Source organism: Pelophylax lessonae (genome assembly GCF_965119305.1).
Source record: "Pelophylax lessonae genome assembly, chromosome: 11".
Taxonomy (NCBI): Eukaryota; Metazoa; Chordata; class Amphibia; order Anura; family Ranidae; genus Pelophylax; species Pelophylax lessonae.
In genome coordinates, this window is record NC_138778.1 from 64978188 (window position 1) to 64992394 (window position 14207).

General features: G+C 44.8%; 1 protein-coding gene across 1 annotated transcript in view; it reads right to left on the reverse strand.

Moving 5' to 3' along the window:
• Positions 1-10508, reverse strand: part of MFSD11 (major facilitator superfamily domain containing 11) — a 153844-nt gene extending 143336 nt beyond the window's left edge. The window contains exon 1 of the mRNA XM_082271200.1: positions 10481-10508. The gene's annotated coding sequence lies outside the window, so the exon portion shown is untranslated. The remainder of the gene's footprint in view (positions 1-10480) is intronic.
• Positions 10509-14207: the final 3699 nt, after the last annotated feature.

Consider the following 14207-nt stretch of genomic DNA (forward strand, 5'->3'; position numbering starts at 1 on the left):
CCCCCTCTGGATCCAGCGATGTTGCATGAGAGCCTCGGCTGTCTGGGACTCTCCCTCCTCATTGACAGACAGCAGTGGGGGGGGGGGCATTGGAGCAATAGTTTGGCTCTGGTGCCCCCAAAGCAAGCAGCTTGCTGTGAGGGCACTCGGCAGGAGCCGGGAGCACCAGCGAAGGACCCGAGAAAAGGAGGATCTGGGCTGCTCTGCGCAAAACAACTGCACAGAGCAGGTAAGTATACCTTGTTTGCTATTTTTAACCACTTCAGCTCCAGAGGTTTACCCCCCCCCCCCCCTTCATGACCAGACCATTTCTTGCGATACAGCCCTGTGTTACTTTAACTGACAAGGCGGTCGTGCAACACTGTACCCAAATAAAAACGGAAGTCCTTTTTTTCCCCTCACAAATAAAGCTCCTTTGGTGATATTTGATCATCTCTGTGGTTTTTATTTTTTGCGACTGACAAAAAAAAAAAAAAAAAAAAGGGGGAAGTTAAAAAAAAAATCTAATTTCTTAATCAGTTTAGGCCAATGTGTATTCTGCTACAAAAAAAAAAAAAAATCCCCAATAAGAGTATAATGATTGGTTTGTACAAAAGTTATAGCGTCTACAAACGATGGGATATTTTTATGGAAATGTCTGCACCTAGGCGTTTCATACCATCAACCTTGATGGAGATTCTCCTGTTGAATTCATTTATTTTGGGGTTTTTTTGGACAAAAAAAAGAAAGAAAGATAGAGAATATATCTTTACACACACGGCATATAAATATTTATTATTTCTATATATCACGTGTAATAAACTTAGATAATGGAAAAACATTGGCGAGATTTCTTTTCATATTTTTTTTTTGTATAATCACCTGCAATCACCCGCATTAAAGTTTACCCGAGTTGAGAAAAAAAAATAAATAAATTGTGTGTGTGTCCATAAGCAGAACTCTAAAGGCAACTAAAATGTGTAAACACGCGCAAAGGCATCTGAATGCAGGAGAACTTGATCTAGGAAGCTTAAGGGCTCTTTCACGCAAGCATCAAAAACTCCACCTACAGATGAATATGCTGTACAGTTCTGTACAAACCTCTACGCAGCAGTAAAGAAGGCTATGGGCCAATTCACAGAGTTGTGCCTATCAGCTTAATGTTGCACTGCAATATTCAACTTAATAGAAAAAAAATGATTTTTAATTCTTACTTACCTGTAAAATCCATTTCCATTTCTTGAAGTACATCATGGGACACAGAGCCATAATCATAACATATGGGTTATATAGCCACCTATAGGTGAAGGACACTGGCAACCAATCAGAATTGATGACCCCCTATATAACCCCTCCCATACAGGAAGTACCTCAGGTTTTGTAGCAAGCAAAAAAAGACCCCATAGAAGAGGGGGAGGGATCCATGATGTACTTCAAGAAATGGATTTTATGAGTATGAATTAAAAATCAATTTTGCTTTTCGTACATCACAGGACACAGAGCCATAATCATAACATATGGGACATCCCAAAAGCAATGCAACTGAGGGGAGGGGAGACACCAAAAAAATACCGCCATTTGACTCTTAACAGAAGGATTACACCACCGCCTGTAGCACACTGAGGCCAAAAGCAGACTCCTCCTGGGTCACAACATCCACTCTATCTACTATACTATAGAAACGAGTGAACGTATGCACCGACGATCAGGTCGCGGCCTTGCAAATCTGAGCCATAGAGGCTTGATGGCGATGTGCCCAAGAGGAACCTACTCCTCTGGTAGAATGTGCCTTTACAGGAAAAGGTGTTTCCTTTCCTACTAAACCATATGCCTGGGTAATAACCTAGCAAATCCAAAAGAAATCATAGATTTAGATGCTGCCATTCCCTTCCTGTGGCCTTCTGGCAGCACAAACAAGCTCTTTTAAGTGCACGCATTACATCAAGGGAATGCAATAACTTTTCCTCCTCTGAGTGAGGATCTGGAAAAAAGGAAGGTAGTATAATGTCCCGATCCAAAGGAAAGGCGGACACTACCTTGGGCAAAAAATCTTGGTGAGGACGTAAAATCACCCATCTTGATAAAATATCAAGAATGGCTCTATACAAGAGCTGCTAGTTATTGCCATTAAAAAGAACAGTTTCTTGGTCAAAAGAACCAGGGGAACCCGCCCCAGAGGTTCAACGGTGGCTTCACTGGTGAAAGCAAACGAAGTATTCCCCGGACGAAGGTTTGAACCAACGAATGGGAAGCGATCGGTTCCTGGAGAAGAAGTGATAAGGCTGAAATCTGCCCTTTAATTGTGCTAAGGACTAATTTCATATCTACCCCTGCTTGCAGGAAGGATACAAGTCTCCAGATAATATATGTGCGGGAATGCCATTTCCTGGCTTCACACCAGGCAATGTAGGATTTCCAAACCCTGTAATAAATATTTCTAGAGACTGGCTTTCTGGCATTTATCAGTGTATGAACTGCTGGGCTAGACACACCCTGTTCTTCCAAGATTAAGGCTTCAATAGCCAAGCCCTCAAATTTAGAGTCTGTATAGTAGGGTGGAATATCGGACAAATCTACATCTGGAAAGAAGAAAGAAGAAAGAAGAAGATTGACGGCTCAAGTAATCTGCCTGCCAGTGCTCTATTCCACTGCTGCCAGGCCCGGCACAAACTTCTCTGCCCAGGACAGGCTAATGTCCACCTCTTTCTGGGCCGATAGACTCTTTGTGCCTCCTTGATGGTTGACATAAGCCACAGCCATGGCATTGTCAGATTGCACCCTGACAGGGTGACCCCGAAGTCTGGGCGTCCAGAATTTCAGAGCCCGACTGACTGCATGAATTGATTCCATGCGGAAAGAATGAATGTTCAGAATCTGATTCAGCGCCTTGCGACCCAAAATAGGTCTCAGATTCCCATTTAGTTTGGGGATTACGAATAGGTTTGAGTAAAACCCTTGAACCTTTCCTTTAATGGAACCTCGGTTATCACCCTCTGAGCTCTCAGCTGTTCTAATGCCTGAAAGAGAGCTTTCTTTTAGTGGAGCTGTTGGTATATTTGACCTTACAAACCGAGGATGCGGGAACACCCAAAACTCCAGCTTGTATCCCTGTGAAACGGTGGAGACAACCCAGTTGTCTTGAATCAACTCCACCCATGCCCCTGAGAACTGCAGGAGCCTTCCCCCCCAGAGGAAGACTTGGCTGATCTCTGGGCCCAGGGCTTTTTCTGACCTGGCCCCGAAGGCCTGGGTCCGGATGCACTGGTACTATGATCGGATGCCCCATTCAGCCCTATGGAGCAGCGGATGTCAGCGGTGACATGTCCGCTGACACCCGCTGCCATCCGCATCCGATCCGGTCTGTGAAATCTGGACGGATGCAAACCCTACTTTCCATCCGTCCTGGGGATCGGATGGGATGAGAGCGGACAGGCGGTCCGCTCTCATCCGATTCCCCATAGAGAGCAGCGGGGCTCTGACACCTCCCTCTCCGCACACAGCGCGGAGACGGAGCTGACATCCGCCGGCTCAGCGGGGATCGGCGGATCGATCCCCACTGACCAGAGCATGGTCCGCAATGGAATGCGGACCGTGTGAAAGGGGCCTAAGGTTTTTTGTTTGCTGTGTAAATATTTAAAATGGACTCACTAGTCCTGCCGCAGGAAACTGCTACAGGCGGTCCCTGGGTTACACACAAAATAGGGACTGTAGGTTTGTTAAGTCAAATTCGTTTGCAAGTCGGAACAGGTACATTTTTTATGTTTAGCCAAAATAATAATTTTTTAAAGTTTTGGATAGCATAGGGAAGGCCACGCCGCAAATCCAGAAGTCTCCTCTGCATAGGAGATTATACTATTGCAAGGCTTTTTTCTACTCCTAAAATGTGTTATTTTATGCTTTATCCAATAAATTATCTAAAACGGGATTACACTATTCCGAGACTTCCTTCCTTATGGTCACATACTTATTGGCCCACCGGGGAGAGATTGATTACTGGAGTCCAACAGACCAGCCCTAAAAGCAAAGATCCCCGGACTAAGCGTGTTTGACCCACATGCAATATTGCTAAGGGGTCCTGGCAGTCTGGTATGATACTAAATTAGGCATGCCAATATCTTCTATGCAGGATGTGGAAACCTTGCAAGCGGACCTGAACAAAATAACGGGGTGGGCAACTACATGGCAGATGAGATTTAATGTTGAAAAATGTAAGGTAATGCACTTGGGGGCCAAAAACCAGAAAGCAAGCTACTCACTAGGGGGGGAACCTCTGGGTGAGTCTAGGATGGAAAAGGACCTGGGGGTACTTGTAGACAACAAGCTTGGCAGTGGCATGCAATGCCAAGCCGCCGCAAGCAAAGTCAACAGAATACTGGGATGTATAAAAAAGGGGATTCACTCCAGAAATAAAGAGATTATTCTCCCTCTCTACAAGACTCTGGTCCGGCCACATCTGGAGTATGCTGTCCAGTTCTGGGCACCGGTCCTCAGGAAGGATGTGCTGGAACTGGAGAAAGTTCAGAGAAGGGCAACAAAAATAATTAGGGGAATGGAGGACATCAGCTATGAGGAAAGACTACAAGCACTGAACCTATTCTCTCTGGAGAAGAGACGACTGAGGGGGGATATGATATCAATGTACAAATACTGTACTGGTGACCCTAGCATAAGGAACAAACTATTCAGTGAAAGGAGATACAAAAAGACACGTGGCCACTCACTAAAACTAGAGGAAAGGCGGTTTAACCTTAAAGTGCGTAAGGGGTTCTTCACTGTAAGAGCGGTAAGGATGTGGAATTCTCTTCCACAAGCAGTCGTATCAGCAGGGAGCATTGATAGTTTCAAAAAACTATTAGATGGACGCCTTAAAGACCAAAACATACAGGGGTACACAAGGTACGGTTAAAAGCAAACACACACACATCATAGGTTGAACTGGATGGACTGATGTCTTTTTTCAACCTCACTAACTATGTAACTATGTAAGTGGAAGTATCCATAGGAAGTGGACCCTCACATCATTGCACTTTATTTTTGGCACGGATTGTCACCGATTTACGTAATAAGGAGCACCTAAGCACACTGCACTTTCACTGGCTACCTGCTTAGAGAACTGAACTTTTTTTGGACTTTATTTATGTAATGAATTTATATATGCACAATTGCAAGTTTTATTGATTTATAGATTACGTATGTATTATTTATTACAATTATCATTTGTACCCGATTTGCACTATTGAAGCACTTCACCTAATTATTCATGTTAGGGTGAGGTTGATAAATAATTAGGTTGCACTATTGCACTTTTTTACTTATTTATTATTCAAGCATCTGTCACTTTATTTGTATACCCCATTTTGCGCTGTGTATCACTTTTTTGTCATTGTCAGCATAGGGAAGGGTTAACACCCCTGTACCATTTGTTTTGCTGTCTGTACCCCTGTTCAGAAGATTTCACCTCACTTTCTGTCCCTATGACCACTGGATTTTGAAAATTTTGGGTTGTTGTGGAAACAAGGATTAGAGATAAAGCTTCAGCGGGGATACCTTTTTCCCATGAGAACTCTTACAGGAGGGAATTTCCCTTCCTAGGACTAGATTTCTCCTAACTTCCGGTTGTCTCTCTCCATTTGTCAGTAGGAGTCGTTTGTAAGTTGGATGTTTGTAACCAGGGGACCGCCTGAATAAGCAAGGATCCAATCTTAACTCTTCACGGTGAGCATGGTCTTAAAGACCTTCAAGGACTGGGTCCCCTATAAAGAGGGGCCACGGCCTGGGACCTGTAGAGCAGACTGCATGGAGCACCTTTGGAGTTTGATATTCCAAGTGTCCGGATCCCAGGGTTCAGCGCCTAAAAAGGACATTGTTACAGGCAAAATCTCGTATCTGCTTCCCAAAACTCAGGTACCATCTTTTTAGTCCATTGACTGTTTTAGCTGGATCCGATAGCTAACCCCTTAGATTCAGTGATCTTTGAGTGGGGTATGATAGCATAATCTTCTTTCTTCTTCTTTGAAGCATAACATGTGGAGCACCTCTCCATAACGACCTTCACCTTTTAGACACTGGCGGAAAAAACTGAGGTACTTCCAGTATGGGAGGGGTTATATGGGGGGGGGTCATTAATTCTGATTAGTTGCCAGTGTCCTTCACTTAAAGGTGGCTATATAACCCATATGTTATGATTGTAGCTCTGTATCCTGTGATTTACGAAAAGAAAATACCCCACACAAAAAAAAAAAAAAAAAAAAAAAAAAAACTGTATCCTGGGCCATATTTTACATTGTACACATGTAAAGGATGTTGCTAATGTTTACCAGTGAACACGGACCCTATTGGCCACCGTCACTGCTCAGGGCTGACACAAATATCAACACAGTATAGCCAGCGGCAGTATAACAGCAGCAGTTACACACTATTGAAGTTTAAATGTTGGCCCTGAAAAAGTAATTGATGAATGTAGAGTATAACATTGGCCTTTAGCCATTCAGAATTATCTGAGGTCATTATGCGCACATGCTGCCCTATCAATGACTCATTCAGTAGTGACATGTAAACATCAATAGTGCGTAATCAGCAGTTAGGCCTCATGCACACTGAATGTTGTCAGTAAGAAATGTGCAGGAGGAGTTTTTCAGTTTTTTTTTTTTTTGCTGTAGCGTTAAAGCCAGTGTTTCTCAACTCCGGTTCTCAGGGCACACTATCAGGCCAGGTTTGCAAGAAAACTGAAATACATCCCAGGTGATATCATTTGCTGCTCAGTGATTGCAGTATTCTAGTCTGCATCTCCCCAAGGTAATACCTAAAATCTGGCCTGTTAGTGTGCCCTAAAGACCGAAGTTGAGAAACACTGGTTGAAGCAAAACTAGATTCCCACAAAGGCTTACGGCTCAAACGTTGATAAATGCAGAATAGCCATGTTTTTACGTTTTTATTAGAGCTCGGTTCACACTATGGCGACACGACTCCTTACTACTTCGGGGGCGACTTGTGCATTACCATGTACCACGACTTCGGAGCAACTTGCAGGCACTTCACATAATGGAAGTCTATGCTAGTCGCTCCGAGGTCACCACGAAGTAGTACAGGATCCTTTTTCTAAGTCGGAGCGACTTGTGTCGCTCCTATTAGAACTGGTCCTGTAGCGGTCAATGGACCGCGACTGGTCAGGCTGACAAGTCACGCTAGTGTGGACTGGCTCTTAGAGCCTTTTTACAGCTGAAAAACGCCTCCTAAATTCCACTAGTTCTGGATTTTTTCCCAGCCAGAAAACACCCCTGGCAAACACGGCTGATAACAGCGTATGTGTGCATGGAGACATAGGATAACATGCTGGGAGTTCACTGGCTGCAGAAAAAAAAAAACATCTGACGCCAAAAACAGCAGCTGTAAAGACATTCAGAGTGCATGAGGCCTAAGCCCCGGTTCACATTAGTGCGATTGCGGAGATCGCATGTAATTCGGAGCTCACTGCTCCTAAATTACATGCGATCTCATGTGCGGTGCGAATTTCAGCCATTCACTTTGTATGGCTGAATTCGCACCGCATCCGCACTAAACTCGCACATGAGGCTTTTTTTTTTATTCGCAGGAAAATCGAATCGCATAGTGGTTCACACTAGTGCGATCTGATTCTGTGCGAACTTGCAGATCGCACTGCGATATGCGATCTCAACTGGGGGTGTCGTTAACTTTTAATTGACACCCCCTGCGTATCGCATATGGCAGTGTGAACTGCCAGAGGTGCGGATGCGATGCGGGAACACGCTGTATATTCGCAGCGTTCCCGCATCGCATAAATGTGAACCGGCACCAATAGTGTGTAATCACCAGTTGATGTTGATATTTACATTTCGGCCCTGAACAGCGCCCAATAGGGTCCATGTACACTGTACGAATGAAAACACCAGCACAAACATCATACATATACAGTCAAATTTTTTTTATGCAGGATTTTGCTGCCAGCCTACGTAAATGAATATAGTTAGGTAATTTAGTCTAACTAAGGGATCATGCATACTCAGTTCAGCTCTTTGTGCGTACTAAGAACATCCAAAGAATGAGTGTGCTGCAGTGTGTGATTTGTACAGCCGGAGACCGGCTTCAAAGTGAAAGCAATACTGGTGCAAGCCGCAAAAGGCAGAGGAAGGGACATCCCCTCCCGCTGCCTGTAATAGCAAATTGAGCGGCTAGTAAACCTCTACAATTGCTATATTACAAGAGAGCTGACTGACTGTTCTAAAAGAACGGTACTTTGATGATGCCTGCAGCTGCAGACAGCATCCCAGTACAACCACTTGAAGACTAGCGACGTACCAGGTATGTGATTGGCCGGAAGGTGGTTAAAAGCTTTAAAAAAGCTTGCTGAAAGCTCTGCACATGCTTTGAGGATACACAACATAGTGCTTGATCATTTGTCCCTTTCAATATTCTAAAAAACCTGGTTCATCCTGCCCATTTCTGTGCCCCCTTAATTGTGCTGACCACAGAAATCATGGCTGCTGATCCTTGTTTACCGTGGTCAGGTTACCTGCCTCCGTAATTCCACAGTCTCTCCTCTCTCTCCCTGCTTGTCAGCTCGGGAGTCTGTGTGTTATCCATCTCCTCCCTGCTATAGCTGTAAAAATTACTACTGAGAAATCCTGTAATGCCCTCTATTACAGGAAGATATAATGTGCAGTATCTGTGTTTATTTTTTTAAATTATTCCACAAAATACCTTATTTTACAGTGTCGCTGAGCGCTCACGTGACCTCCCGCTGTCCTCCTCCTGGCTGACGTCAGCGGAGAATCTCAGTCCTGCCAGCTGTAGTGCTCCGATTTGGGAAGGAGAGTGCCGGCAGGTCATGTGAATGCCCAGCTGCGCTGTAAAAAAAATTAAAAAATGGGAAGCGTATTTTGCTGAATACGTTTAAAAAAAAAAAAAAAAACACAGATAATGATATCTTACTGTAAGAGAGGGGATTACAGGATTTCTCAGTAATGACTTTACAACCACTTTAAAGCGGAGTTCCACCCTAAAATGGAACTTCCGCTTTAGGTAGTTCTAACCCCGACATGCCACATTTGGCATGTCATTTTTTTTTGGGGGGGGGGGAGCGGGTACCTTGTTTTGACAGGTACCTGCTCCCACTTCCACTCGGAGCACCCTGAGCGGAAGTTCTCCTCTCCCCCTCCCTCCCTGCAATCTTCTGGGACATGTCAGAGGTCCCAGAAGATTGCCGGCCAATCACGACGCGTAGCGCAACTCACGCATGCGCAGTGCGTACCCGGCTGTGAAGCCGCAAACTGTCACAGCCGGGTGCCCACACCAGTGATGCCGGCACCGGAGAGCAGAGAGGGAGAAGAGCGAGGCTTCGGGCGGCCGCATTGCTGGACAGGTGAGTATGTGAGGCTGGAACTCCGCTTTAAGTCTTGTAAGTTGTGGGGGGGCTCCATGGCTAAGACTTGTTTTTTCCAGCACATCCCACAGATGCCTAATAGGTTTTTGACCTGGAGAATTTGGAGGCCAAGGCAACACCTCAAACTCATTGTGGTGTTCCTCAAACCATTGATGAACCATTGTTGCAGTGTGGCAGGGAGCATTATCCTGCTGAATGATGACACTGATATCAGGGAATACCATTTCCATGGAAGGGTGCATTCGGTCATCAACAATGTTAAGGTAGGTGGTACGCACTGTCAAGTAACATCCACATGAAGGCCAAGACCCAAGGTTTCCCAACAGCACCCTGCCTCTGCCAGCTTGTCTTCTTCCCATACTGAGTTCTGGTGCCATCTCTTTCCCAGATATGCAATGCACACATACACACCCGGTCATCCACATATTAGATTCCTTCTGTATTGTAACAGTACTGTTACCACTACATAAATCCTATATAATAATAAATAAAATGTAAGAGAAAACGTGATCTGACCAGGCCACCTTCTTCCATTGCTCTGCGGTCCAATACTGATGCCCATGTGCCAATTGTAGGCACTTTAGTCTGTGCCCAGCATGGGCACCCTGGCTCTGCGGCCACACAGCAAACCGCAATTGCCATTTTTTCTGTTTTCAAGACATCAACTTCAGGGACAACATGTTTACTTGCTGCCGAATATATCCCTCTGACTTAGAGGTGCCATTGCGGGCAGATAACCCATGTTATTCACTTTGTCAGTGGTGATAAAGTTATGTCTGGTGGGTGGAAGTCCCGGGACGCAGACTGTGTTGGGGGGGTCATATCTGTATACACCTAGCGCATACCGGTGTACAGCTGCCTACACCCACTCATGTCTATGGGGGGGGGGGGGGTCATGGGAACACTGTATGGAGGAGTGCACCATGTACATGAGCCCCCAGTACACAACTAATGACACTTTGCTTGTCTCCATTCATCTTCTACAATTATAGCAAACAATAACAGGCAGGCAAGGCACTGGAGCCCCATTCAGAGTGCACACCGTGCTGCCATCCCCTCCTGGGGGTCCCCTCACTCACACTCCCCCCTTCTCCCCCTTACCTTAATGTCCGGACCCCCCTGAGCACAACACAAGTTTCCCAGTCTGAAGAGCACACAAGTCACCAGTCAGCTGACCTGGGGAAGCCGAAGCAGGGCTGCAGCTGATGAGGGCGGAGCGGCGCTGAGCATGCCGGGAAATGGAGTGCAGAGGTGACGGTGCAGATTTGGTGTGAGGGGAGTGGTCTGCGGAAAGCGGGCGGTGACACGGACACTGCTGCAGAGAGAACGCTGAGCGCTGAACACAGAGGAGCGCCCCCTACCGGAGGAGGAACACGCGCCACGACTACATCACCCAGAAGCCTCTGCGGGCACGACTCACCGACACAGCTTAACTCCTTCCTGCCCGGAGACAGCCCAGCGTGGTGATAGGTCATGTGACTGGAGGCGGTCCCAGGGGAAATGTGACCCGATTTATAATTTCACCCCATCTTCTATATACTGAGTGACAGTATACATCAATACATGTATGATGACCTGTGTGACTGCATCATTCTGTATATTACATGCTCTGTCACTTCAGTCTGTTCTTAAAGCGGAGTTCCGGTGTTCTAAAATTTTGTCGGACCCGTGAAAAAATCGGACCTCGTCACTTCCGGTGACAAAGCGTCACAAAACAGTTGATAGGAGTCGTCCGTGCGCATGCGCAGAAGACATTTTTCGAGGTTTGGCAAAATTATAACAGAGAACGGACAGCTGATTGAGAGAAGGCGGGGCTGAGGTGCGACGGGACGGAGGCACATATGCAGAGCTGGCGGAGGAGGCGGGACGGAGGTGCGGCCGTGTAATATATGCAGGGCTTAAGCGACTCCCTGTTTTATTATCTTTAGTAATTATCGTATTATTTATCCTTCGGATTTCATGACATTTAGTATTTCTATAATGCAAAATAAGAAATACTAAATGTAATGAAATCCTAAGGGTAAATAATACGATAATTAGTAAAGATAATAAAACAAGGAGTCGCTAAAGTCCTACATTTATTACACGGTCGCACCTCCGTCCCGCCTCCTCTATTCAGCTCTGCAGATGACGCGGCGGTGTCTTCCGTCCCACCTCAGCCCCGCCTCCTCTCATTCAACTGGTCGCTCTGTGTTATAAGTTTACCAAACCAAGATAATGTCTGGTGCGCATGCGCACTTGAGACTCCCATAACCGGAAGTGACGAGGTCCGATTTTTTCACGGGTCCGACAAAATTTTACAACACCGGGCAGAAAATCATGTCTTTACATTTTATGGCATCCGCTTCCTTATCCTTCCATGAGCAAGAATTGGATATTCTCTGCGTTTTTTTTTTTTTTTTACTTACCTTTACAGAGGATAATATACTCACCTTGACATCCACTTTCCACTTCCTCCTTCCTCGGCCGCGCGGCCCACGCCGTCACTTCCTGTCCCGCAATGCGTCCTGGGAGTTCTTACTCGTCGCTCCCAGGATGCAATGATCAATGACGTAGGCGGCCGGCCGCTCCTCTCATCGCGTTATTTCCAAACAGGAAATGACGCGATGTTAGGCGGAGCTGCCGTCCCTATGGAAACCCAGTACTATGTCGATCGTATAGTACCGGGCATGCGCGAGATTTCGCGCTGGATTCACCGGCCTCCTCCCACTAGAAGCAGGAAGCAGGGCAGACATTTCCCCACTAAGGACTCGTGTAACCCGGACAAAGATGGCGGCGCTCTGCAAAAATTATATAAAGTAAGATTTTATGATTGCCTAACTGTTATTTAACGGTATAAACCAGGATTAGCTGATATATAAAGGTCGGTGGGTCACTGTTTGGGAGGTATTAAAAAAAAACGATTCTGTGGCCGGAACTCCGCTTTAACCACTTTGCCGCTGCTCACTAGAGCTGTACTGCGGCAAAGTGGCTCTTGTAGGTCTGACGACGTAGACCTACATCGGCAGACACTCCCCCTTCCCTTCCCCTCCCCCTTCTCCGGAGGCTCGCTCCCGCTGTTTTCAGTCACAGCGGGAGTCGGGCCAGGGGAGGAGCAGCGGCGATCTTCCCCGATCGTCGGGGAATCGAGTCTGGAGATCCGCCTGCTTGTGTAAACAAAGCGGGCAGATCTCCGAAGTGTCAGATTGCAGGGTTCAGCATAGCTGAACCTGCGATCTGTCCCTGTGTCACTCAGTCACCTCCCCCCACACACGTCAGTAAGCACCAGGCATACATTAACCCCTCCCTCTCCAATAAAATTAACCCCTTCCCTGCCAGTGTCATTTTTACAGTAACAGTGCATATTTATAGCACTGATTACAGTAGTAATGTCATTGGTAACCCCCAAAGTGTCAAAAATGTCAGTCAAGGGTCCGATCTGTCCGCCGCTATGTCGCAGTCCCGCAAAAAAAAATCGCAGATCGCCGCCATTACCCGTTAAAAAAAAACACCAAAAACGACAGAAATCTTTCCCTTAGTAAACGCAATAACTTTTGCGCAAACCAATCAAAATACGCTTATTGTGATTTTTTTTTACCAAAAATATGTAGCAGAAAACAAATTGGCCTAAAATGATAAAAAATTTTGATTTTTACATTTTTTTGGGGGGGAATTTCATATAAAAAAATATGAAAAATATTGTTATTTTTTCAAAATTGTCGCTCTTTTTTTGTTTATAGCGCAAAAAGTGAAAATGGCACAGGTGATCAAATACCACCAAAAGAAAGCTCTGTTTGTGGGAAAAAAAGGACGTAAATTTCGCTTGGGTAAAGCGTCGCATGACCGCGCAATTGTCAGTTAAAGTCGCACAGTGCCGAAACGCAAAAAGTGGCCCAGACGTAAAACAGCAAAATCCTCCAGTGGTAAAGTGGTTAAGTAGAAAACATTTGAAGTAGACCTATAGGCTATTCTTTTTTTTTTTCATTTTGAATAGAGTAATGGGCCATACACACTATTAGATTTCCTGAAGACTTTTTCCTTTAGACTTACCAAAACCATATAATATGAGGTCAATCCTAAACACTTTCAATTTGTATGCAATCTGGCAGGCCCTTGCACTACAAAGAAAAGGTAAATCTGAAGGAAAAAGTCTTCAGAAAATCTTATAGTGTGTATGGCCCTTTAGAGACGGTTAAACGACCTATCAGCTTTATTTTTTTCCCATCTGTGTCCCCTAGGGGAGATCTACCTTCACTTCCTGTTCTGGAGACAACCCAAATTTGGGATTTTCTTTTACTTTCACTTTCGATGATAATGGTAAACAGGACAAATAGCAAACAGCAATAAAAACCGATTGCGATTATAAAATAAAAATGTGCATCGCTATATACTCAGAAATAATATAGAATAAATAAATCAAATAAAACATATCAAAATTTACCTATTTACATATCATGTAAAAATAAACAAATTAAACATTTTCCTTTAAGTAAGCCTATAAAGTATTTAAAGTGTAAGTCCACCCTAACACTAAAATCCCTGCATCTTTAGATCTCCACGATGTAACACTAACCTATCTAGCCCTGTGAAGAAGAAATCGGTCAGAGTTGTATAAAGTACTCAAAACCCATACTTGAGTAAAAGTACAATTGCTCGATCAAAAAGTGACTTGAGTAGAAGTACTAAAGTATTCAACATTTTTTGTACTTAAGTATTGCAAGTAGTTTTTTTTTAAATTTTGCTACTCAAGTACTGAAAGTAAAAGTACCAGTAGTTTTGAAAAAAAAAATTGCTACTCAAGTACTGAAAGTAAAAGTACAAGTACTGTGTTATGTAGTTATTAAAGAAA